This window comes from Microtus pennsylvanicus, chromosome 3 (genome assembly GCF_037038515.1).
Source record: "Microtus pennsylvanicus isolate mMicPen1 chromosome 3, mMicPen1.hap1, whole genome shotgun sequence".
Taxonomy (NCBI): domain Eukaryota; kingdom Metazoa; phylum Chordata; class Mammalia; order Rodentia; family Cricetidae; genus Microtus; species Microtus pennsylvanicus.
In genome coordinates this window covers 88680047-88704109 of record NC_134581.1, presented here as the reverse complement: position 1 = coordinate 88704109, position 24063 = coordinate 88680047, and the positions used below count along the sequence as shown (strand labels likewise).

The 24063-nt window shown below is 46.2% G+C and overlaps 2 pseudogenes; both read right to left on the bottom strand.

Annotated features, from left to right (window-relative positions):
• The window catches only part of LOC142846809 (large ribosomal subunit protein uL6 pseudogene), a 45657-nt pseudogene extending 42016 nt beyond the window's left edge, over positions 1-3641 (bottom strand).
• An 8240-nt stretch (positions 3642-11881) lies between these two features.
• Positions 11882-15885, bottom strand: LOC142846808 (dihydrofolate reductase pseudogene; annotated as a pseudogene).
• Positions 15886-24063: the final 8178 nt, after the last annotated feature.

Here is a 24063-nt window from a genome sequence, read left to right as displayed (position 1 = left end):
GAATTTCCCTAGCACCAGGTTTCTCCTTGACCCTATAATGACCCTATAATGACTCCCTCTATCAAGAAATCTCTCTCATTGCTGTCCCTCTCCATCACTCCCCGACTCGACCATCCCTTTCCCTCATGTTCTCCTCCCCTCTTCTCTCCCCTCTATTCCATGCCCCCGTTTTACCCAGAAGATCTTATCTATTTCTCTTTCCTAGGGCTATCCATGCATCTTTCCTAGGATCTTCCTTGCTCCTTAGCTCCTCTGGGGCGGTGGATTGCATCATGGTTATCCTTTGCTTTACATTTAATATCCACTCATGAGTGAGTACATGCCCTGTCTATCTTTCTGCGTTTCTGGCTATGACAAATAATGCTGCTACGAACATAGTTGAGTACATGTCCTTGTGGTATGATTGAGCAGCCTTTTGTATATACCCAAGATTGGTATTGCTGGGTCTTGCAGTAGATTGATTGCCAATTTTCTGAGAAGCTGCCCTACTGATTTCCAAAGTGGCTGTACCAGTTTGCACCCCCACCAGCAAGAGGAGGGTTCCCCTTACTCCATATATTTTCCAGCATAAGCTGTCATCAGTGTTTTTGATCTTAGCTATTCTGACTGGTGTAAGATGATGTTTCAGATTCTTATTGATTACATTTCCTTGATGACTGAGGATTTTGAACAATTCCTTAAATGTCTTTCAACCCTTTGAGATTCTTCTGTTGAGAATTCTCTGTTTAGATTTGTACCCCTTTTAAAATTGATTTATTTGGTGTTTTGATGTCTAGTTTCTTGAGTTCTTTATGTATTTTGGAGATCAGTTCTCTGTCAGATATGGGGTTGTTAAAGATCTTTTCCCTTTCTGTAGGCTGCCATTTTGACTTCAGGAGGTCCCATTTATTAATTGTTGCTCTCAGTGCCTGTGCTACTAGTGTTATATTATGGAAGTAGTCTCCTGTGCCAATGTGTTCAAGGCTGCTTTTCACTTTCTTGTCTATCAGGTTCATTGTAACTGGATTTATGTTGAGGTCTTTGATCCATTTGGGCTTGAGTTTTGTGCATGGTGATAGATATGGATCTATTTGCATTCTTCTACACATTGACCTCCAGCCAGCACCATTTGTTGAAGATGCTTTCTTTTTCCCATTTTCCAATTTTGGCTTCTTTGTCAAAAATCAGGTGTTCACAGGTGTGTGGATTAATGTCAGAGTCTTCAATTCAATTCCATTGATTCATATGTCTGTTCTTATGCCAATACTTATCTCGTGCCTGTAGAGGCTAAAAGGAGGCATCAGATTCAGATCAGATTCAGATCCCCCAGAACTGAAGTTACAGGCAGGTGTGAGCTATTCAGTGAGGGTACTGGATACCAAAATCAGGTCCTCTGTAAAAGTAGCAAGTGCCCTTAACCTCTGAGCCATCTTGTCGTCCCTTATGTAGCTTTCTTGTAACACACAGGACCACCTGCCCAGGGATGCTGCTGTCTATAAGCTGGACCATCTTGTATTGATCAATCAAGACAAATCCCCATAGATGTGCTCATAGGCCATTCTGATCTATGTAATTCCTCTATTGAGTCATTCTTCTCAGATGAATTTAGCTTGTGTCACGTGGACAATTAAAGCAAACTAGGGCACCAGAAGTCTACAAACACCTCCCTAGGCTGGTGTGTTGGACAAGGTTGCAGGATAGAAGGTCAAAACACACAGAGAAACAGAATCAATAAAGCATCTATATGGACATAGCCAGTGTCCTCTCTGCTTCTGTAGGTCTGTCTTCATGGAGTCAATCAACCACGAACCAAAAGAATTTGAAATAAACTGAAATTCTATTGATCATGTACATGTTTTCCTTGCTGTTAGTCTCTAAATAGCGCAGTACAACAACTATTTATATAGCATTTACATTGGATTAGGCATTAAAGTAATTCAGAGATGAAGTTTATGGGAAGATAGGCACAGTTTGCATGCAATCAACAGAAGAGACTCCAGGCATCTCGGATTCGGGTACCAAGAACCAATGCCTTCTTCATATTGATGGGTGACTATGTGGAGTGCTGGACAAGAAATATTTTGAGAACTTGGCTTCCAAATTCTTCAGGGCACATAGGCAGGGTAGACTCTGGAGAAAGCTGATGTTGCCTAGGGGTCTGTAGGCCATTTGGGAAAAGAACACTCTGGTTTTAAGGGTCAGCTTCGATTACCTCTTTAGCTGTTCTTGCAGAAGACTGGGGTTCAGTTTCCAGCTGGGACATGGTAGCTCACAGCCATTCTTAACTCCAGTCCCAGGGTATCAGACGCCCTCTTCTGGCCTCTGCAGGCACTAGCTATGCATGCAAGTGCAAAAACACACATGCAGGCAAGACAAGCCCGCGAATAAGACAAACATGATTAACATTCTTTTTTAAATGACAGAGGACGGACGGTGGGCTCTGGAATGGTGCCTAGGTTCTTCCCAAGGGAAGGCTAATAATCTACGGCCTGTGCAGCAACTCTGTGTTTTCCTGTTCTACATTTCCCCCCAGAAACCTGTGTGTTTGATCTGCTTTTTTGCTTTAGCTCCATTTTGACTGGGCAAAAAGTGCTGGGGATGGAACCTACGGTCTTCAGTATGGCAGGCCAAATGCTGTCTTTGTCTTAGTTGGGGTTTCTGTCGCTGTGATAAAATATCCTGACCAAAGCAACTTGGGGAGGAAAAGCGTCTACTTCACCTTAGAGTTCCATTTTACAGTCCATTATCGAAAGAACTCAGGGCAGGAACTTGAGGCTGGAAATGAAGCAGGAACTCCAGAGGGACTGGCTTGTCCCTCTCCCCCCAGGACTTGTTCAGTCTGCTTTCTTTGTACTCCAAGACCACCTGCCTAGAGATAGCCTCCCTCACAACAGGTGGGGCCTTCCCTTAGCAATCACTAATTTAGAAGGTGCCCTCAGTTGTGGTCCCCACTTCTCAGATAACTCTAGGTTGTGTCCAGTTAACAAAAGCTAAATTAGGACAATCTCTGAGCTTCAACCTCCAGCTCCTTAGGTTCTGTTGTTCAGTTTCGGCAATGATTGTTTCAGTCTCTTGTGAGTAACTGCTCAGTTCTGCACCAGCTGTGTTCTGCAAACGTTGGAAGGGAGAAGCATCTTTTTGAGGTAAGATTACTTGTGATACAATTTTCATACAATGGTATACAATAGATTTTGTGTCTTTTGGTAGTTTCGATGAGTGGAATGAGGGCTGTGCACGTGTTTGTTAGATATTTGGTTCTCTAGTGGGGTGAAGAAGCTCCCCTTGACGGTGTTTGCCGATTTCTGTGGTGTAAATGCTTCCACTATGGTGGATTCTGTGATTCTAATGTGAACCAACTTGCGATATCCTGAAATTGTAAAAACTGCTTTCAGAGGGTCCAATAGACTCAGGAAAACGCTGCCTGTTTACACCTGTGTGACCAACCTCCAGGCCAGAATTCAGGCCAGTTTCGCCACCCTACACTTCTAGTACACCTCTGTACTCAGCCTCCCCTCCCCCCACTCCCCAGCAGTGCTGATTCCCACCATAAAGAAGACCTCATTGTTCTAGAACATTATGATAACGCTGCATTTTCGCCTGGATCCCCCACCTCCCCCACGCTCCCGGTCAGATTCGACATTCACCCCTATTGTGCTCTCCATGGCTGTTGGCCCCTTTTCTTGCTCAGTACTATTCCACCATACACCAGAGCCTTCTAAGGAGCTCACGCTGTTCCTGGCGGCGTTGAGACTTTCTGACTGCTCTCACAAGTGCATGAGAAAGTATAAAAGTAGACATTCTCAGACTCTTGGCAAAGCGCTTTCTGGCGGAGCCTTAGATTTGCCCATGATAAGGACACTTCCGGAAGTGTCTAACACAGGGCAGATACTCAGTTCCTGCTGTGGAGACATTGTTGGCAGAACCTTGTTTCCAGGCCTTGTGCCCAGGGCTGGATTGAGTTTGGGGGGGGGGGCGGGTCAGACTCAATCAATCACTCTAGAGAGTGGAAAGACTTTAAAAAATACCCACAGAGTTCCTTTTGTTTTTCATTTGACAGAACTCATTTTAGAAATAGTCCACAATTTCAACAACACCCTCCCTTCCAATTTCTAGGTGAATTTTTTGTTGTAATTTGAAGCCTATTTATTATACCCACTCTGTAGCTTACTTTTGATTTTTATTGCATGTGCATTATTTCATTTAGACTTTTGTCTAATACTGCAAGATCAACGTACCCTCTTCTTTACAGATAAGAAAAAGTAAAGCTTTACGGGATTAACTTTATTAAGCTCAAAAGGTCACAAACAACCCCATTTCGGCTGAATCTGATGAGAGTCCATGCTTCGCTCATGGCCGTGCGAAGCCCGATGTTTACATCAGTGTGACAAGGAGCACACATTCTTAAGTAGTTACTTTTTATTTTCATTCTCGTTTTGTTTTACAAGTGCCAAGTTAAAGGAAGCAAATTGGAAGGCTGCACGTTATAAACCGTCCTGTAGATGGTGCTGCTTTCATACTTTTGTAATAGGAAACACCTCATATGGCCACCAGGGGGCACTGCGTTGCGCCTGGGTAATTAAGCGGAGAGATCCTGACTGATTTATCACCAAGAAAGGAAAGCCATCATTCCTTTACTCTGTAACAGGGACTCTCAGCTTCATCTCTCGGGCCTCTAGACAGCGAGGGTTTCTAACAGTATAAATTTAGTCCTTGAGGCACTTTCTATAGCCTGTGCTCGGCTCTCCTGCAGCAGCCAGTGGGAAGACCCATTTCATCCCTTCATCCCCCTCGTCCTCTGAGCTAAGTCTTTGATCCTACACCGCCAGTTCAAGATCATTTCATAACAGTACCGTCACCTAGCTTCTAGGGCTCTTTCCATTCTCAGAGGCGAGAGACGGTGCCAGGCCTTGGAAAAGCAGGCACAATGATCAACGGGGCATATCTGCTCCGTCCTGACTTTTGTCAGTCAGTGAAAGACAGTTGTCTGTGAACACACAGGGCTAGCACGAACTACTTGCATTGCTGAGGTGGATAAACCTGGAAAACATGCTAAATGACATAAGAAAAATAACAGAAAGTAACAGCCTGCACGAATCCACTCACCTCAGAGTGGAGGCTCCTCTGGCCTCAGCACATGCCAGATCCTGTTACATAAAAAAAAAATTCAGGACATTTCCCCTAAAACCATCCTGACAGCATCCTCCTTCCTCAAAGCACGCCAGCTGGGAGCCAGGGAGTACAGAAGAGGCCCTTTGTTCATGTCTCAGGGTTCTGACTGGAAAGCTCATTCATTTCTCAAAGGCAGGAGAGAAGAGGGAAGTTCATCATACATATTGAATTGGGTCAGAGTTGGTCCGTTTGAATGCTAGAAAAGGACTGCAGAAATTTTGGATGGAGGAGAATCTAAGAAAATGCTACCCTTTAAATAGGCTCATTGCAGTGTAAACTGAAATAAAAATTGTATATATTTAACGCATGCAATCCTGTGAGTTTGGACATTTGTTACCTGTGAATCATCCCACAGTCAAGGTAAATGTCACACCCACCACCTCTCCAAGTTTTCTTTTCTTTTTTTTAAAAAAAACTGTTTTTTAAATTTGGGATTAAAAACACTAATACGAGGCCCAACCTCCTAACAGGTTTTGAGTGCACAACGCCATAAACACCACATCTTAAAACCTTAGACGTTATAGGTGGCAAGTGTCTAGAGCTTACCTATTTCTGTAACTGTAACCTTACACCTGCTGGCAAGTTCCTACTTCCCTTCTCCAAAGCCTCCAGGGGCCACCAATCTATTTTCTTCTTGCACAGAATTGACTGCTAGAGAGACATGTCTTGTAAGTGGAATCACGTAGCCACACCGTCCTCCATGGCTAAATTACTTCACATAGGCAGAATGTCTTTCATGTTGATATAGGTCGTACGTGATAGGATTTCCTTCTAGAACATACCCTACCCAGGGAGACAGAAAAAGGGCAGGAAGAGAGGAAATGCAATAACCACTGATTCACTTCTTGACAGCTTGTGGGTCTGGGGTGGGCCCTGCCACAGCCTGGGATGTAGAAGGGGAGGAGGCCGAGGTGCTTATGGGTGGTGTCAGTGCTCACTGGGGCTGCTTCTCAGTCACGGAATGTGGGCAGTAGAGCCAGCCTTGCAAGTTTGCTGAGAATGCCTTGCTGTGCCGTGCTATGCTAAACTGTTATGTCATGTATAGATATATGTCTCCACTGCAGAGTCCCTCTATAGACACCTGTCCCATGCATCTAAAACTTACACTCTGCACCTATTTCCCTGTCACCTGGCTGGACAAAGTCTCCTCTCCTCAAGGGCTCCCTCACCTTAGTGTTTGTCCTCGGCTCACACACAGCAGCCACGCTCCACAGGTACTTGCTGAGTGGATGGAGGGAGGATTAAACCACACACCATTTCACATAGTTGAACAGTGTTGACATCGTATTAGTATAAAGCAATTTGATCTGATGCCTTTTCATTGTACACACACAGATTCACACACAGACACATACACACACAGACACAGACACATATAGAGACATACACACCCAGACACACACAGATACACACACAGACATACAGACACATAGACATACACACACAGGTACACATACACACACATACAGACACACATAGAGACATACACATACATACAGATACACCCCTCACACACAGATACACACACAGACACAGAGATTCACACACACACACATACAGACACAGACACATTGAGACACACACAGACACATAGACACACACACAGATATACACACACAGACACACATAGATACACACACACACAGAGTTGCTACTTATAAAAACAACCCTCCTTTCCCTAGCAGTGGTTCTTCTAGGGCTATGTTTGCGAACTCCTCCCCACCCCATCCTCTTTCTACTTCTCTTCCTTTCTGTCCTCCACTTTCGTCTGGAGACAGGGTCTCACTATGTGGCCCAGGCTTGTCTTGAACTCATAACCTTTCTGTTTTAGCCTCCTTAGGACTGGGATTATAGGTATGTCCCGCCACATCTGCCAGCAGGTCACCTCTCGCAGAGTGGCGGTTTCCGTGGCTTGGATTGTATTTGCAGGCTTGAGACTCTGGTACCTCAAGTATCTTCGTGTAAGTCAACATTGCAAAGTTCCCAAACAAGATGATGGTGAGGAGGGACAGGAGCAGGGATGCTTGATTTGCCTATCTAAGAACAGTGAGAACTCTCTTGTCAGATAGGGTCACAGCTTGCCTGGGGTTCACCCAACAGGCAATTCCCAGGCACCAGCCCAGGCTCTTGGATCCGGGGATAGTCACCATTGGCACATGCATGCTCTCTGTCCATCTTGGGTAGAGGCAGGACACGCCTCTGAGAGATGCCTTGCAGGCAGAGTGGCCCTGTTAGTAACTGGAGGCAGAGCTGAGACTCAGGGACCAGGCATACTGTCCTTACAGTGGAGGTGCCATTGGGCCTAAGAATTGAGTTGGGTAAAGAATGCTGCTTTTGTTTGTTTTTAAGTAAGCATCCACCTTCTTTTCCTCTGTTTCTCTGTCCTCACTACTCTCTTTTACTCCTAAGGGACAGCTTTCCCTCTTTAGCAATAGGACACATGACAGAGGGCGGTCTGGGAACTAGACTTCCCGGGTTCAAATCCTGGCTTTGACTCTGAGTTGAGCCATGACATCAGGAAGTTCGCTTCATGCCTGTAATTAGATCACCTCTTTTGTAACACAGGTCACCTCAAAAGATGGTTGTGAAATGAGATCAATAACACAGGTGCTTCCAACAGCACTTGGCATTTAGGTAAGTACTCAACCATCCAGAAACTGGTGGTCCTCTCTGCCTCCCCTCTCCCAGACTACTCCCTTTGAAGCACTTTCTGGCATCCACTGGGTGCATGAGGATCCGCTGTGGGGACAGGTACAGGGAGATACTGACCAAGATGAGACGTCTGTTCTCAAGGGCTTGTGATCAGTTGTGGAGCCAGAAACGAAACGCTGAAGCTAAAGAACAAGGCATGCAGAGTAAGTGACGTTACATCAGTCCTTAGAGCAGAGCAGGCCCGGGCCAGGTGGTGAAGGCTTCGTCAAAGCCAGAACTTGATTTGCAGCCTAAAGGTGGGAGACCATGGAGAGCCGACTTACGACTTTTCCACCCCGGCAATGACAGTTCTCTGGACTGTTTTTATGCCTGTGTCAATAGGGAAAAATGCCACTTCTACCTCTGAGATCTGAGGAGTGTCTCGTACTCCGCAGGTAGATCATATGTTAGCGTAGGCATCACTGACTTTTTAACTGTAAGGAGAGAGGGCAAGGCTCGGAGACTGTCTCATTCCTAGGTCTCTCACAACTCTCTGTACCATGGCTGCAGAGGTCTTGAATTCAGGTCAATAAACCCCTCTCCTCTGATCTGGTCTTGCCTCATGAGAAGTCTATGAAGTTATAACAAGGCCAGCCTGAGAGTGACTAGCCACTGTGTTTCCAGACCTGAGAAAGAGAACTGGCTCTTCAGAAGACACACTGCTCCAAAAGCCCGATAAAAGCCTTCTCCTCTGCCCAGATCCCTGCTGTCTCTGTTTCCAGTCAGAGGCAGTCACCGTTCTGTCCTTCACCCCAATAAATCTCTTGTGTGAGGTTTGTGGCACGGTGTGGTTTTGTGGTATCCCTTGGCTCCTGACTGCCAGGATACAATCCTTTTAGACAGACTAAAGAAAGGACTGGCAAAGATCAGTTTAATGAACCAATCAGTTGATTGGAATTATTTACAAGATCATGGGTGACTCAAGGGAACCAAAGCCCCAAGAAGTCCTATGAGAAATGTGTCGGTAGCTACATCACTGTTGAGTCTCCTGTGTGACTTGTGTGTAGCTATACCACTAAAGAGTCCCCGTGGGAGGTTTCTGGGAGGCTACCCTACAGGAGACTTCTGCCACAGAGATTGTCTGCCTCCTATGTAACCCAGGAGAGGGACAGAGTATGTGAGGATCTTGGGAAGGCTTTGGAGTCCCACTCTGAACCCATGAGAGACTCGTGCAGGTCATCCAAGATGCTCTGACTCAGGATGGCCATGGTCATGTCCTACCTGGAGGAAACAGTTACGTGACAGCACCGGAAGCAGAGGTGGGTGGGGGTGCGGCTGGGGGATGGATGTGACTGGGGAGGGTGTAAAATCAAGGACACCCATCATACCACAGGCTCAAGAACGCCCAAGGCAGGAGACTTCTGACCCGATGTAGGATGTCAAAGCTGGGGACCCGGAGGAAAGATAACTCGGGATCAACCTGTTCAACTCAGACATCTTTATATGGATCAAGATTTACCTATCTATATTCCACAGTTCTATCTGAAAGGTGGCCACATATAAAGGGAGTTGGAGTAAGTCATCAACCTAGAGACAAAGCCTCAGACCTTGGGAGCTGCTCAGTCTCCCTGGGAGTGGGTGTGCACTGGGCTGAGTCTATGTAAGCAGGATGCCCGTGCTTTCCCTGCTTCTTTCCCTGGTTCTCACTTTAAGCCTGTTCTCTCATACTTGTTTCAGATCCGTTTGAACATCACATGAGAACTTTGAAGCTTTCTTTGCAAAAAATGCACACAGCACACTCTGTTTCAGTGGAGGGCGTGGCCTGGGAGACCCACCTGGACACTCACTGGTTGCTCCTGCCTCTATTTTTTTTTAACTGCAGTAACTCCTGGCCGTGTCCTTTCAACCTTCTCAGCCAGACTCTAAACCACTTGGAGGCAGTGCTGGGGTCTCAAATGTGGGAGGGAAGGAGATCCTTTCTACTCATTTCCATTGTCCGCTCTTCTGTAGTCACTATATAATAATGCCAGGCATTAGCATAGTTCATACAGTTTAAGCATTCTTTGTGGATGAATGCTGGAACTGTCCTGCTAAGAACACATGTGGTCAGGAGTAGGATTTTCCACTTGGGGTGTCATGTTGATGTTCAAGTTTTTGACTACAGAGCATTTCATATTTTGGAATTTTGAGTTGGGGTACTCAGTACCCTACTTATCCACTGGCTGCGTATTTAGAAGACACTCGCTCACATCCCTAGCTTGTACTACTGCTGAGGTACCTGGCCACCAGCTCTGGGGAAGATATCCTGCAGTCTCTGCTGGGCCTTGCTTTAGACTGTGTGTCACACTAGGTGGAGAGGCCCTCTGAGACGTTCTGGAGTTCTTGCTGCAGCGTGCAGCTTGTGGTGAGTCAACTTTCACAACGGTCAATCGCGTTAGCTTAGATTTTGTTTATTGGAGGAGATCTGCGTGAAGCGATGGAAGCAGTAGGCTGTAAAGCTAGAGTTATCCCAAGTCGTTTGTCAGTGTTGACGTAGTCTCCCAAGACGCTGAATCCAAGTTTGCAAGGAAAATGAACTGAGTGGTGAGAGGACATTTTGGCTGCAAAGGACTTTTTAGCCATGTGAGACTTCACCCCCCCCCCCCCCCCCCCAGTATTTCTCAGAGCAACTGCCAGACAGGACCAGTCTCTCCTCAGCTGTCATCCACTTAGTGGGACTCTGCAGAGGCTGAGAGAAGGGGAGGGGCACTAAATTTGGGAAAAATAAAATTGTGCATTTCCGCGATGCCAAGGTGACCAGCCTACATCTCCCTCCCGGGCTGGTGTTGGGTGGCTCTGACAAGTGTCCAGAGTGCTCCCAGCCCAGCATCTGCTGCCTGATTGCCATGGAGACGGCAGCTGCAGCGAAGTTCCCTTTGAGAACACACCAAGGAGATTTCTAGAACCATTTTGGAAGCATTTGTCTCTACAGTGCCCGCTAATCTCCCTTTCATTTGTAATTATTTTATCGCCTTGATTCTGTTCATTGGCACGGGGCCCACGGCTGATGCTGCTCCCTGCCGGGGTCCGCCGGGAGGTAGCCGCGCCCCGCCGTCTGCGTGGAGATGAAAAGGGTGGAAAGAAGACAAGCCCAGCACCCTGGCTTCAAACAGGCACTGTCTCCCGTGGGCAGCCCCGGGGAGGGCCTGGCTGATTGAAGTAGCCGGAATTATGAAGCCCATAGCCTTTGAGGCCAGCCGCCCTATCCCGGCCAAGAATAATTGAACAAATAGTTTATCTGGTGCACCAACAGCTGTAGAGCCGGGCGATTTGAGAGGATTAGGGGAGAGTAGCGAACGGATACTCCCACAGCGCCTCCAAATCCTTACCCTGAGTCCGACCAGCCAAGAGCACATGGTGAAGCCCTGACATCACCCTTTAAAGTCCGTTTCTCTCCCTTTCCGAGCGACTCTTCTCAGTGCTCCCAAGAATTTTAAGTGGACAAGGCAACTCCTTTTGAGGGTTCCCACCACGGGAATGCGTTCAGTGGGTCCTTGTAATTATGCCGAATTCATTTCATCCCAGACAGCTCAGATTCACAGTGGGGTGGGGGGGGGGGAGGTTGATTCTGGTCGGTCTGGGAGGCAGAGGCCACCGCCTTTCCTCAAGTCTGTGCTGGCGGCAGCTGTTGTGATGTCTAAGCAGGGCCAAGCCAAGTTCAGGGTAGGATGAAAGGGACGTTATTTAGGAGGGCGATGGCAGAGGAAGACGAAACAGGACTCCTCCTCCTCGAGAGAGAAAAAGTAACAAACAACTCCAAATGAGTGAAAGGTTTGTTTATTTATTCTTGTTTTTTTTCCTTAAAGAATATTTAATACAATCTAGTTAGGTGAATGGGAAATAAAAACATTATTTAGAATCATACAGGGGCTGGGTTGGGGCTCAACAGCATAGCATTTGCCCAGCATGCACCAGGCCCCAGGTTCCATGCCCAGCATTAAGAAGCAAGCACTCCCAGCTACCCCTCCCTAAAGAAATAATGGCTCAGTAGATCTGCAGCGGACCGCAGGCCCAGGGCCTTGTCAAAACTGCGATGTTAGGAAGAAAACCGAACAACTTGAAGTCAGCTTCCCTTAGGCTTCTCCTGGACTTCAAGTTTATATACTTAATGCCCCTTTCCTCCCGGACCTCAGAAAGGACACCTGTGCATTCTGGGAGATGTTTATATCTTCCCAAATCAATTTCTGGGAAAACCATGCCACTTGCAGATTCCTGCATGATCCTTGTCGTAATTGCAACCAGTTTGAGGTGCTCTGGCTGATTCATGGCTCCCTCGTGAACGGAACTGCCTCTGGCTGTCCAAACCTTGTCTACTTTATTTGATAATTCCGGTTGTTCAGTAAGTTTTAAGGCACTGTCCGGACTTTTGACAAGAAAATGAGTCCCTTGTGGTGGTCCCTTGAGGTCTCCACTGAGAACTATGTGAATTCTGTTCTTTACCAGCCCGCTTTCCTCAGGAACGGAGATCCAGGTTTCCCCACCTGTTTACCGGGTTCTGTTTACCTCCCACGGAGAAGGCTGTGGTTCTCTTTGGAAGGATTTGAACTCCTTCCGGAGCAGAAACCAGGACAGGTCTCCATTCTTATTGATGCTCATGCTGTGGGACACAAAGATGATGCAGGTCTGGGATGAACCACCATGACTGTCGTGGCCACTTCTTTGCCAGCCCAGACGCCAGGCTACCCTCAAGTTTGGCGCAAAATTCTATTTATCTATTTTTAAATCAATGTAACCAGTAGATGGATACTTGAGTGAAATTTGAGAGAAAAGCTGTACAACCTTCAAGGGAGTGTTATGCTTCTAACTGTGACTCTGATTCAGAAATCGCAAAGCTAGAGAGGATAAGTAAATTAAATAATGTAAAAAAGGAGTCTGAGGGGACAGGGAGATGGCTCAGTGGGATGCAGTGCTTACTATATAAATGGAGGCATGAGTTTGGACCCGTGAAAAACCAGCTGTGGCCAAGCGTTCCGGTGACCCCAGCACTGGGGAGGGATGGGGGGCCAGATGTAGGAAGATCCTCGGGGCTTGCTGAGCACCATATTGGTGGAAAAACAGTATGAGTACTCCAGATTCAGTGAGAGACCCTGCCTCAAAGGGGCACGGTGGAGAAGAGGAAGACACCACACAGCCTCCTCTGGCCTCCACCGGTGTGCAGGGATGTCTACATCTAGTTCATATACACACACCAAACACTCTCGCTTTCTTCTGGCCTCCACCGGTGTGCAGGGATGTCCACATCTAGTTCATATACACACACCAAACACTCTCGCTTTCTCTCAATTGCAAAAATATGATTTAAAAATATAATAAAATAGAAAGGATTTGTAACCCACATTACAGAAAAGCCAGTTTGAGTTAAGAACTCATAGGCACCGCCCTGCAAAATACTAAAAACCCCAAAGAAGAATGGATAGAAATTTGTGAACAGATCATTTCCAGGACATCAAGTACAAAAGGTCCCTATATATACTCAAGCGAGGCTCAAACCCTATACTGTAGGAACAGTGCAAGTTAAAACATTTGAAACATACTTGAGGAAGCTTGGAGAGATGGCTGGATGATAAGAAGATTCCGTGAAAGTATGAGGACCAGAGTCTGGAACCCACAAAACAAGCCGGCTGTGATGGTACACGTGCTTCCAACCTGGCCTCAGTGTGGAGGATTGCTGGGCTTGCTAACCAGCTGTAAAACCTGATCTCTGAGTGCAGAGGAATGGTATGGAGGGCTCTTCTGAGGCTTTCCTCTGACGTCGTGCACAGGAGTGCACATGAACAAACATGTACATACCCCATAATTACACACACACACACACACACACACACACACACACACACACGATCATTTCTCACCTATCAGAATGAAAAAAAGAATTGATAACTCCTCTGTGGACACCACTGTGGGGACATAGAAGAAACCTTTTACATTAATGTTGACAGGATACCACAGGGCAATTTAGCAATATCTGTCAAAACTTGGAAGTCATATAATCTCTGACACAGTAGGACCCTTGAAGATTTCCTTTATAAACAATTTTCACACTGGCATGAGCGCAGGAGTAAATGCACTCGTATATTCATAACATGAGGTATAATCAAACAAGTTGCAGTGTGATCTTATAGCTGAATGCAATACAGCTATAAAAAAGAATTAAAAAGATTTTTAGGAACTACTTTCCAGAGTACATTAGGTGGAAAAAACTCAAGGTGCATCCGAGTGTATCTTATACAAATATGAACTTGTTTGTATTTGTATTAGATGTATCCCACTGTGTTCCTTTTTTGTGTTAATTGACTTTTGTATACTTTGGTCACAAGTACACTCAAAGTTTGTTTTCCGCAGTGGATAAAATCAATTGTAGCCGTGGGTCTCCAATTTATAGGAGACTCACAGTCAACATGCTTTGATCTCTGATGCGCATAGACTCTTTTGTTCATGCTGCCTCCCCGATCCCGGACTACCATGATTCACAGAGCAGAAGCAGGTGACTTCATGGATTTGGGGCAAAGAGGTGCAAACTATTTTGGACAATATCCTTACCTTCAAAATGTTTAATTTCGTTTTTAAGTGAAAGCGAGACAGTTTTACTTAAAGACTTTCTACGACCATGTGTCAATCTTGATTGCAAGAGTGACAACCGAGGCAGGGAAAAAAATCTTTATAAACCCTAACACATGACACTGCCTCCCTTTTTATCAGGAGGATACAATCTTCTAGAAAAGTTATTAGCTCTTTGAAAATGGTGTCCACCATATGTTGTGGGGGAGCTGCGGGCTGCGTTCCTGCCACCCCGCTCCCGGCCGCCTGGCTAGCTTATGTCCCAAAATAACGACATACAAATTGTATTCATTTAAGCACTGCTTGGCCCATTAGCTCTAGCTTCTTACTGGCTAATTCTTACATCTTGATTACTTATTTCTATTAATGTGTGTAGCACCGCAAGATGCGCTTACGGGGAAGATTCTAGCCTACATACATCCTTGGTAGGAGCTTCATCGCATCTGCCCCAGAGAGGAGGGCTATCGAGTCTGAGCTCACTTCCTCTTCCTCTTAGCATTCTGTTCTGTTTACTCCACTCACCTATGTTTTAACCTATGAGGCCAAGCAGTTTCTTTATTAATTAGCCAATGACCTTCCTCCATCAACCATATTTTTTATCCCTTTCACCCCTCCTCTAGCCCTTCCCATGGCTGGCATTGCATGCTAGCTTTCCACTTCCATATTGGGATCTTGTCTGTCTGGAGATTGCACAGGTCTTGTGGTTGCTGTCACAAGCACTGTGAGGTCATTTGTTCAGCTGCCCTGTTGTGTCCAGGGGACACTGTTTCCTTGTGGTCATGGACCACCTCTGGCTTTTACAGTCTTCCAACCTCTTTTTCCTTAATGACCCCTGAGCCTTGGAAGGGTCATGTGGTCGGCTTTATAAAGGTTTTTCTTTGTCTCAGTCAACAATCCTGCATTCTAGGTTACCACCTGATCTTATAAAGTCGTAAATTAAAGCTGTCTTGGATGTGATACAGATGTCCCACTTAGGGCTGAGCATCCTGCAGTTTCTTACTTTCGGCACTTTATCCAGTTTTCTGTTTCTGTGTTAATCCCCATCTACTGCAGATAGAGCTTCTCTGGTAAGGGTTGAGAGATACATTAATCTATGGATATGATGGTAAGTCATTAGAAATTGGTTCAATACAAGACCCGTTTAGTAGAATAATCATAGTAGGTTATCTCCTGGGTCTTATGTCTAACCATAGAGTCTTGGCCCTGATATTAGTGCTAGGTATGGGTAATAACTTGCATAGGAGGCCTTAATACGATCAGGAGGTCGTTGGTTATTCCTGTGATGTTCATGCCACTATTGGGTGTGTCTAGACAAGCACATTATTGTAGCTTGCAGGTTCAGAGCTTGGTAAGAGTGATGATTACTTTTCTTCCCCAGTACCACGGACAGCATTTTCCAACTGTGAATGCTAGCCAATAATGGACGAAGCTTCCAGTCATATTCTATGACTCAACTATGTGATGTCTTCGGCAATACGGCCTTACTGTCAAGTTCCAGAGGGTAACCATTGCGTTGGCAGTCATCTTCAATATCTGGGGTCAATGGAACCTCACTGGCCAAAAGAGGAAGTAACCCATTCCTGGCACTGGGCTTTTTATTTGTTAACCTGTAGTATCTATTAGGGGCATTGTTGTCATTGTGTGTGAGTGTGTGTGTGTGCGTGTGTGTGTGTGTGTGTGTGAACTTCTACATTAGTAGGTAGGTTTTTGGATGACTTTATTAGATAGGTCTTTAGTGTTTGTCCCTTTCTATATATCAGTTTTTGTTTTTGTTTGTTTGTTTTTTGTCACACTTTAGTCAAGCTGGAGTCGTCTTAGAAGGGGGAGCCTCATTCAGGCAATCCCTTTTGTTAAATTGGCTGGTAGTTTAGTCTGTGATTAGTGAGTGATGCTGGAGGCCCAGCCAGCCCCCTGTGTGCAGCGCCACCCTTGGACTGTGGTCCTGGATTGTATATGAAAGCAAATTGAACAAGCCATGGAGAGCAAGCTAGTAAACAGTGTTCCGCCATGGTGTCTACCTCAGTTCCCGCCTCCTGGCTCCTGCTGGGAGTTCCTGCTCTTACTTCTCAATGCGGATCTGCCATGTGGAACTGTTAACTGACATAAGCCCTTTATTCTTCAAACTGAGTTTGATCAGTGTTTTAGTGCAGCAACACAGATGCAATTCAACCTATTCTATTCCATTATTCCCTTTAAGTCTTTATAGCACTGTATTATATCTTCCCTTCATTGAAAGCACCCCCATGGCCCCTTACTGGGTTCTGATCTCTATGGGTATTCTAAATGAAACACACATATATGAATATTGACAGCTAATATCCACATATTAGAAAACATGCCATGTTTGTCTTTCTGGGTTTGGGTTACCTTGCTCGGAGGTTTCCAGCATCTCCAGCTCTATCCGTTTATCTGCTCATGCCGTAATTTTTTTTGTCATGACAGTATTATTCCGTTGTAGAAATATACTATATTTTCATTATGTACTTATTGGTTGGTGACCATCTAAGCTGTTTCCATTTTCTAGCTATTGTGAGTAGAGCAGCAATGAACATGGATGAGCAGGTATCTCTGTAGTGCGACACAGGGTTCTTCAGGTTTGTGCTCAAGAGTGATGATATAGCTGGATCATGAGCACTGGCGGCACTGGCGGCTGGCAGTTCAATTATTTTCACTCAGTTCTGTACTTTTTTGCTATGGGTGTCTAGCATCCAGTGACGTTGTAAAATGCTTTAGGAAATCAAGCCAGCCATTTTTCTTCTTGAAGGGAAAGCATCTTTCTGTGCACAGGGTGAACACTGGGAAGCTGAGAGGAGAGGAGGAAGCAGTGCTGAGTCATGAGTGCTCTCTCTGCCATGAATACAACCCCTGGGACACCCATAGAATCACAAAGGTATGGTTTTCCTTGTTTATTTTCATGTGGTGTGTGTGTGTGTGTCTGCATGTTGGCATATGTTAGACACACACGTGTATGTATGTGTGCATGGACGCCAGGCGATGATACTGGGAATCACCGTCAATCACTCTCCCACCTTATTCATTGAAGCAAGGGCTTCTGGTGACTCCCTCTCCTCCCCAGATGTCGCTGATCTGGCTAGTCTTAAGAGCCCACTTGCTCTGAAGAGTCTCATTTCAACTTTCTGCGGCTGCAGTTACAGGTGGCCCACTGTGATCACTGTCATTCTGTGGGCTCTGGGGCAAGGGCTTTAGCCACTGAGCCATCTTGACAGTTCTCTAGAAGATTTCTTAATAAAACCCTACAACTTATATGCACTGCAGGAGTATAAAGAAGAAATAACAGCATTTCAGTGAAGGGAGGGAAGAACTTCAGAAATGAACTCTCTCTGTCTCTCTGTGTGTGTGTGTGTGTGTGTGTGTGTGTGTGTGTGTGTGTGAGAGAGAGAGAGAGAGAGAGAGAGAGAGAGAGAGAGAGAGAGAGAGAGAGAGAGAGAGAGCAAGTGTGTGGAGAGCAGAGGACAACTTTATTAAGTTGGTTCTCTCTTTCCACCTTTCTGTAGCTTCTGGAAATCATGTGTAGGATGTCAGGCTTCCGTGGCAAGAGTTTTTGCCTACTGAGCCAACTTGTTCTCCCTGGAGACCTTTTAGAAGATCCTTGGCTTTGTCTTGTGCACTTTTCCCTAACAGTTTTGGAGTTTAAGTCTTACATTAAGGCCATTTTGAATTGCCTTTTGTACAGGGTGTGAGGGATCTAGCTTCATCCCTTTACATATGTATATCTACTGTTTTCCCAGGACTATTGTTGAAGAGTTTGTCTTTGGTATCCTTGTTAAAAACCAGGTGATAATTGCCACATGGCTCTATTTCTGGGCCTTCTGTTGTATTCCACTATTTGATCTATGTATTTAAAAACACAAATGATGGCTCTGAAGGATAACATGATGCTTCTAACCTTATTCTTTTTGTCTGAGAATATTCTGGGTACCCTGAGGCCTTTGTGACTCCATATGAAATTTTAGGATTTCCCTTTTCTGTTTCTTTGAAGAATAGTATTGAATTTTTTTTTTAGGTTGTTGAAAGGTTTTTATTTTTATTTTTTGGTATTTATTTATTTATTTTAATTTATTTATTTATTAAAGATTTCTGTCTCTTCCCCGCCACCGCCTCCCATTTCCCTCCCCCTCCCCCAATTAAGTCCCCCCCCTCAGCCCGAAGAGCAATCAGGGTTCCCTAGTATTGAAATTTTTAATTAATTTATTTATTTGAGAGTGTCATGCATGAGTGTTACATTTAAATCATTTCTGCTCCCTCCTCTCCTTCTTCCAGCTTCCTTCTTACTCCCTCTCAGATTCATGACCTTTTCTTCTTTATTATGATTTTACACACACACACACACACACACACACACACACACACACACACCTTTCTCAGCCCATTTAGTGTTACTCATATCTGTGTGTGTTTAGGGCCGACCACTGAGATTGCACAGCCTAACAATGGGCTCTTCTTCTTCTTCTTCTTTTTTTTTATTATGGATCCATCTTTTCTTTTATTTTTTTTGGCTAAAGGCTTGCCAACTTTATCCTTTTGAATAAATAAGTGTTTGATATGTATGTCATTCTGTGCTGTTTTCAATTCATCAGTTTCTGCCTGATCGTCCTGCCCCGTGTGGATGGGCATTGTAGTCACCACTGTTACTGGGTTTCGATTCATCTTTATGTCTGGTATAGTTTATAACGTTGCTGTACTAGAACCCACTGCATGTGCTAATCACTGTTCTAGAACCCACTGTATGTGTGAATGACTTTTCTAGAACATAAACCCAGACAGGGACCCTGGCAGCAGCCCAGGCCCAGCTATTACCATGGATAACAATCAAGCCACCGACATCAGCCTGCTCCTCATGGCTTTCACCTCTTCAGCTCTGCCTCTGTCTATAAGACATGGGCCATTCTCTCTCTCTCTTCAGATCTGCCTCTGTCCATAAGACATGGGCCATTCTCTCTCTCTCTTCAGATCTGCCTCTGTCCATAAGACATGGGCCATTCTCTCTCTCTGTCTTCAGCTCTGCCTCTGTCTATAAGACATGGGCCATTCTCTCTCTCTCTTCAGCTCTGCCTCTGTCCATAAGACATGGGCCATTCTCTCTCTCTCTTCAGATCTGCCTCTGTCTATAAGACATGGGCCATTCTCTCTCTCTGTCTTCAGCTCTGCCTCTGTCTATAAGACATGGGCCATTCTCTCTCTCTTCAGCTCTGCCTCTGTCCATAAGACATGGGCCATTCTCTCTCTCTTCAGCTCTGCCTCTGTCCATAAGACATGGGCCATTCTCTCTCTCTCTTCAGCTCTGCCTCTGTCCATAAGACATGGGCCATTCTCTCTCTCTTCAGCTCTGCCTCTGTCCATAAGACATGGGCCATTCTCTCTCTCTCTTCAGCTCTGCCTCTGTCCATAAGACATGGGCCATTCTCTCTCTCTCTTCAGATCTGCCTCTGTCTATAAGACATGGGCCATTCTCTCTCTCTCTTCAGATCTGCCTCTGTCTATAAGACATGGGCCATTCTCTCTCTCTCTCTCTCTTCAGATCTGCCTCTGTCCATAAGACATGGGCCATTCTCTCTCTCTCTCTTCAGCTCTGCCTCCGTCCATAAGACATGGGCCATTCTCTCTCTCTCTCTCCCATATATTTGCTCACTGTAATCGTACTGGGCTCCCAGTGCCACAGGCGCCGGGTGGGCAGGTATTTTCTTCTCGGCACCCCAGGCATGACTGTGGGTCTCCCTGTCATGCTGAGTCCTAATAGCACTGGGCAGGGCCATGTTTTTTTCCTTGGTGCCGTGGCTCCCTTCATTTTTCAAACCCGAACATCTCCCAGAGTCCCGATGGTGAAATAGGTCTATCTTACTTTAGACCCAGCAGAAGTGGGTTAGAGATGCATCTATCTGACTTACAAACCTTGACAATGTCACTCATTTTGCCGTGTGAGTGCTACACAAATGTCTGTGGTGGATGCTTCTGATTTTATACAATTACTAAATTTAGATAGAATGTTCTAGGTGTTCTATCAGAGAATGATATCTGACACAAATAGTTTTGCTATAGTATTTCACTGTGCCTGTTTCTAGGAAAGAGACCCAGGAGGAGAGTTTCTGAATGTTCCCTTGAAAACGAGCCCAGACTTCATTGATTACCTCAGACTTCCGTTTTGCTGGCTGTAAAAGAAGCTCGCACGATGAAAGTCACGTTTCTCCATCCCTGTGAGAAAGGAAGGGTCCACCCCAGGTGCTGGGGTTTTCCACAGGAGATTGCATTAGCTGACCCTCTTTGAATCTACAGTGGGGTGGGTTTAGGAGGCCTGGAGTGGGCCAGGGGCAGCTTGTGGGTCAGTACCTCTACCACTGCTTCTCTTCAAGATCATCTGGAAGTCTGTGGGCCCTCCACGCATGCTTACCACGGGCTCTCCCAGCAGAAAGGAGGGCTGAAGGGAATACTGGCAGTCTGTAGAGAGACTGGGAACTTCTAAGGTAAGGAGGTCGCTTTTGATTGGCAGCAACACAGGGAGGCTGGGTTGTGTCCCAGACTTCTGAATAACTGTCGTCAAGACACATCCCATCTCAGGGTTACTCTGGGGGTTTCATCTGTGAGGTGACTCTGGGGATTTCGTCTGTGAATGCGGGCATTCATGGTCTTGACTATTATTGCAACGCTGGTAATGGTTGGCAGAACAGATGGCTTATAAAAGCATTTTACTATCGTCACCTCTAGGGGGCATGCCAGGACTCCCGATGACTTTAAATAGTCAAGCGGGCAATTTTTCATCATTCCCAATATCTCTGGGGACCTGAGTTCTAAGTGAAATAGAATTTACCATCTAGGGAAGGAACCTGAGGCTGAACTCATAAGTGAGCAAGAAAGGAGATGGCGGTAGACACGTCAGGAAAAAAAAGGGGTAGAGAGACCGAATCCAAGGAGGGTCCCAGGTGTGCAATGAAGGCAGTGCTGCAAGCTCAACCTGGAGCCGAGCACAGAGGGGAGTTTGTAGCTGTTTTGAAAATGGGTGCGGTCTTCCCACGCGGTGAACCCTGGATAATCCAGGAACACATCGGGTATGGTAAAAAAAAGATGACATGGATAGGCTGTGAGGTCCATGGGCTGCTGGCCATCACAAAGGTGTCACAGACGGAGGACAGTATGTATTAGAGACGTAGCCAAGGGGTCAGAGAAGAGCCAAAGGCAGCAGAATGTGAGGAAAAGTAGGAATTAATATGTGCAAAGGAAAGTTGAAAGTTGTGGATGTGATGGCGGAAGGATGAAGCCTGCAAAGGAAGCAGTGTGTAGGGCTGGGGGCATGGTATGCAGGGAATGGAAAGGCATACATGGCTGCTTTCCTGGATGGGAGATGGAGGAGTGGATAACATAGGCTGGAAGGATGGGAAGGGGTCTGAACTCAACACCGAGGACCACAAGATCCTTTGGAAGGCTCAGGGAGGCTCATGTGTGGAAGGAATGAGGCGTTGCAGGGACTCCAGTTAGGACTAGCTACCCCCACACCAGGGAGAGATGGTGTGGACTGGTGTGCTCTACAGGGATCTGAAGATGACACGATGTTCAGTAGGGTCCCCAGAATCGGTTTCCAAACCCTTGGCTTCACCGACAAATGAGGAAAACCGATCCTATTGTGCCCCCTCAAGCGAGACAGATAAGGTGAAGAATCCTCCTTCCACTGCCACCGTCTTCTTCACTTAATCTGACTGCATTGCCTGTGTGGACAGGCAACTACAGAAACCTACCTACCACTCCACCTGGGGTGGGGGCTCTGTTTGCCCCACAGCTAAAATACCCTGGCACTTTAAGCATCACTGAAGAAAGAGATAAAACTCCAGTTGGCCTCTAACCAGAGACCTGGATTAAAGAGATGCTATCTATTACCAGGCATGTTTGCAAGAGTCTCTCAACTCCACTGAAGAAACACTTCCTTCTGGGAGTCCTTGAGTTTCTGCAGGCCAGCCGCTTGCAGCAGAGGCAGCGGCAGAGCACAGTTCCTACTTGGAGCCTTGGAAGAACAGAATACTCTCATAGCCGAGAACTGGCTTTGTCACCTTCTGTCACGTGGTACAGTCCCAGAAGTGGATCACAGCCCTTGGGAAGAGCAGGCACCAGGACTAGTGGCTAGGCTTTCAGCGGAAGGTTTTCCACCAGGAGCAGAACATGCTGCTCACTGCATACCCAGAACACAAGGTTAGCTGGCCTGCGATCTGAGATCAGTCTGAGCGTGCTGGAGACGTGGTCTGGGACCCTCTGTGGGAGGTGTGAGTGCCTGGCCTGTAACCCTAGGACTGCTCAGAGCTTTGGGTCATAAACTCAAGTCTGTCTGTCTATTCTTATCGCCTCACAGGTGCTGGCAAGTCCCCAAGCACACCAGGGGACTCTCAGAGCTCAGATTACACCCAGCCTGAGGGGTCACCTGCTGCAGGAGCGATATTCCCTTGTGGCTTCTCAGGAGTCCCCACCGTACCAAGTGCAGCAGTGATACAGACGGAAACAGAAGGGTGCAACACTGTTGGGGAGCTCACCCCCGGAAGTCCACACAGTTTTCAGTCTCGTGTTCTCCTAGGCACTACGCTAGGTTTGCAGACAGCCTTTGTGATTGACACGAAGACCTCCTCACCTGGGGACTTCAGTTACTGTGGAGCAGGGCAGGGGAACAACGAATGCAGTTATTTCCTTCTTTTGAATGTTGCGGACTCAACATTCAGCCTGACGCATTTGGGTGGAAACGTCATTCCTTCTGATTCAAGGCGTGACAAGGGAGCCCATGCTGTCGAGAAGCCTAACCTCTTGGGGCCGACATTCTGCTGCAGAGATCTGTTCTGTTATCAGCTAGGGTAGGAAAACAGCACAGCCACAAGGCAGTTGCTGCCTGCATATTAGGGAGGAAAGCAGAGTTCAAGACGCCAGATGGGAACCTTTTAGGTTCGTGTGGGAACTGTTGCTGCTTTAACAGCATCACACTGTCCAATCCAAGGCATCTTTCCGTTTATCTAGGCGTTCTCGTGTTTCTTTCAAAATTATTTTGGAGGCTTTTTTTGGAGTTCAGAGTGCAAACATCGTGGAACTTTTGTTAACTTTATTCCTAGGTATTTTCTTGTTTCCATGTTAGTGTAGATGAAGTTTTTTACCTCATGTTTCAGTTTCGAAGGTTGATTGTGCAACCTCACTGGGCACTTATGTTAGTGGCATTCCAGGTGACTTCTGTGCGTTCTCTCAAGGCCATATGGTTTCACCTGCACCTATGCATAATTTTGCTCTTTTCATTTCAATCCTCGTGCCTGCTGCTTTGGGTGGATCTTCGAAAGTAACGTGGAATACGAATTGTGAAAATGGGAAAAGAGAGACGAGGCTAGAGAAAGCATTTCCAGTTGCTTACAAACTTTGGTCCAGACAAATGTGGCCCTTTGTCCCTCCGGGTAGGATGTCACCCAGGGCTGGAGAGTGCACTTTAAAGAGGTGTGAAGGCATAAGTCGGAGAAATGCTTGACTATTATTTGGTTAATATCCCTTGTTTTTAAGTCAGGCAGTGGTGGCGCACGCCTTTAATCCCAGCACTCAGGAGGCAGAGGCAGGCGGATCTCTGGGAGTTCGAGGCCATCCTGGTCTACAAGAGCTAGTTCTGGGACAGGCACCAAAGCTACAGAGAAACCGTGTCTCGAAAAACAAAAAAAAAAAAAACAA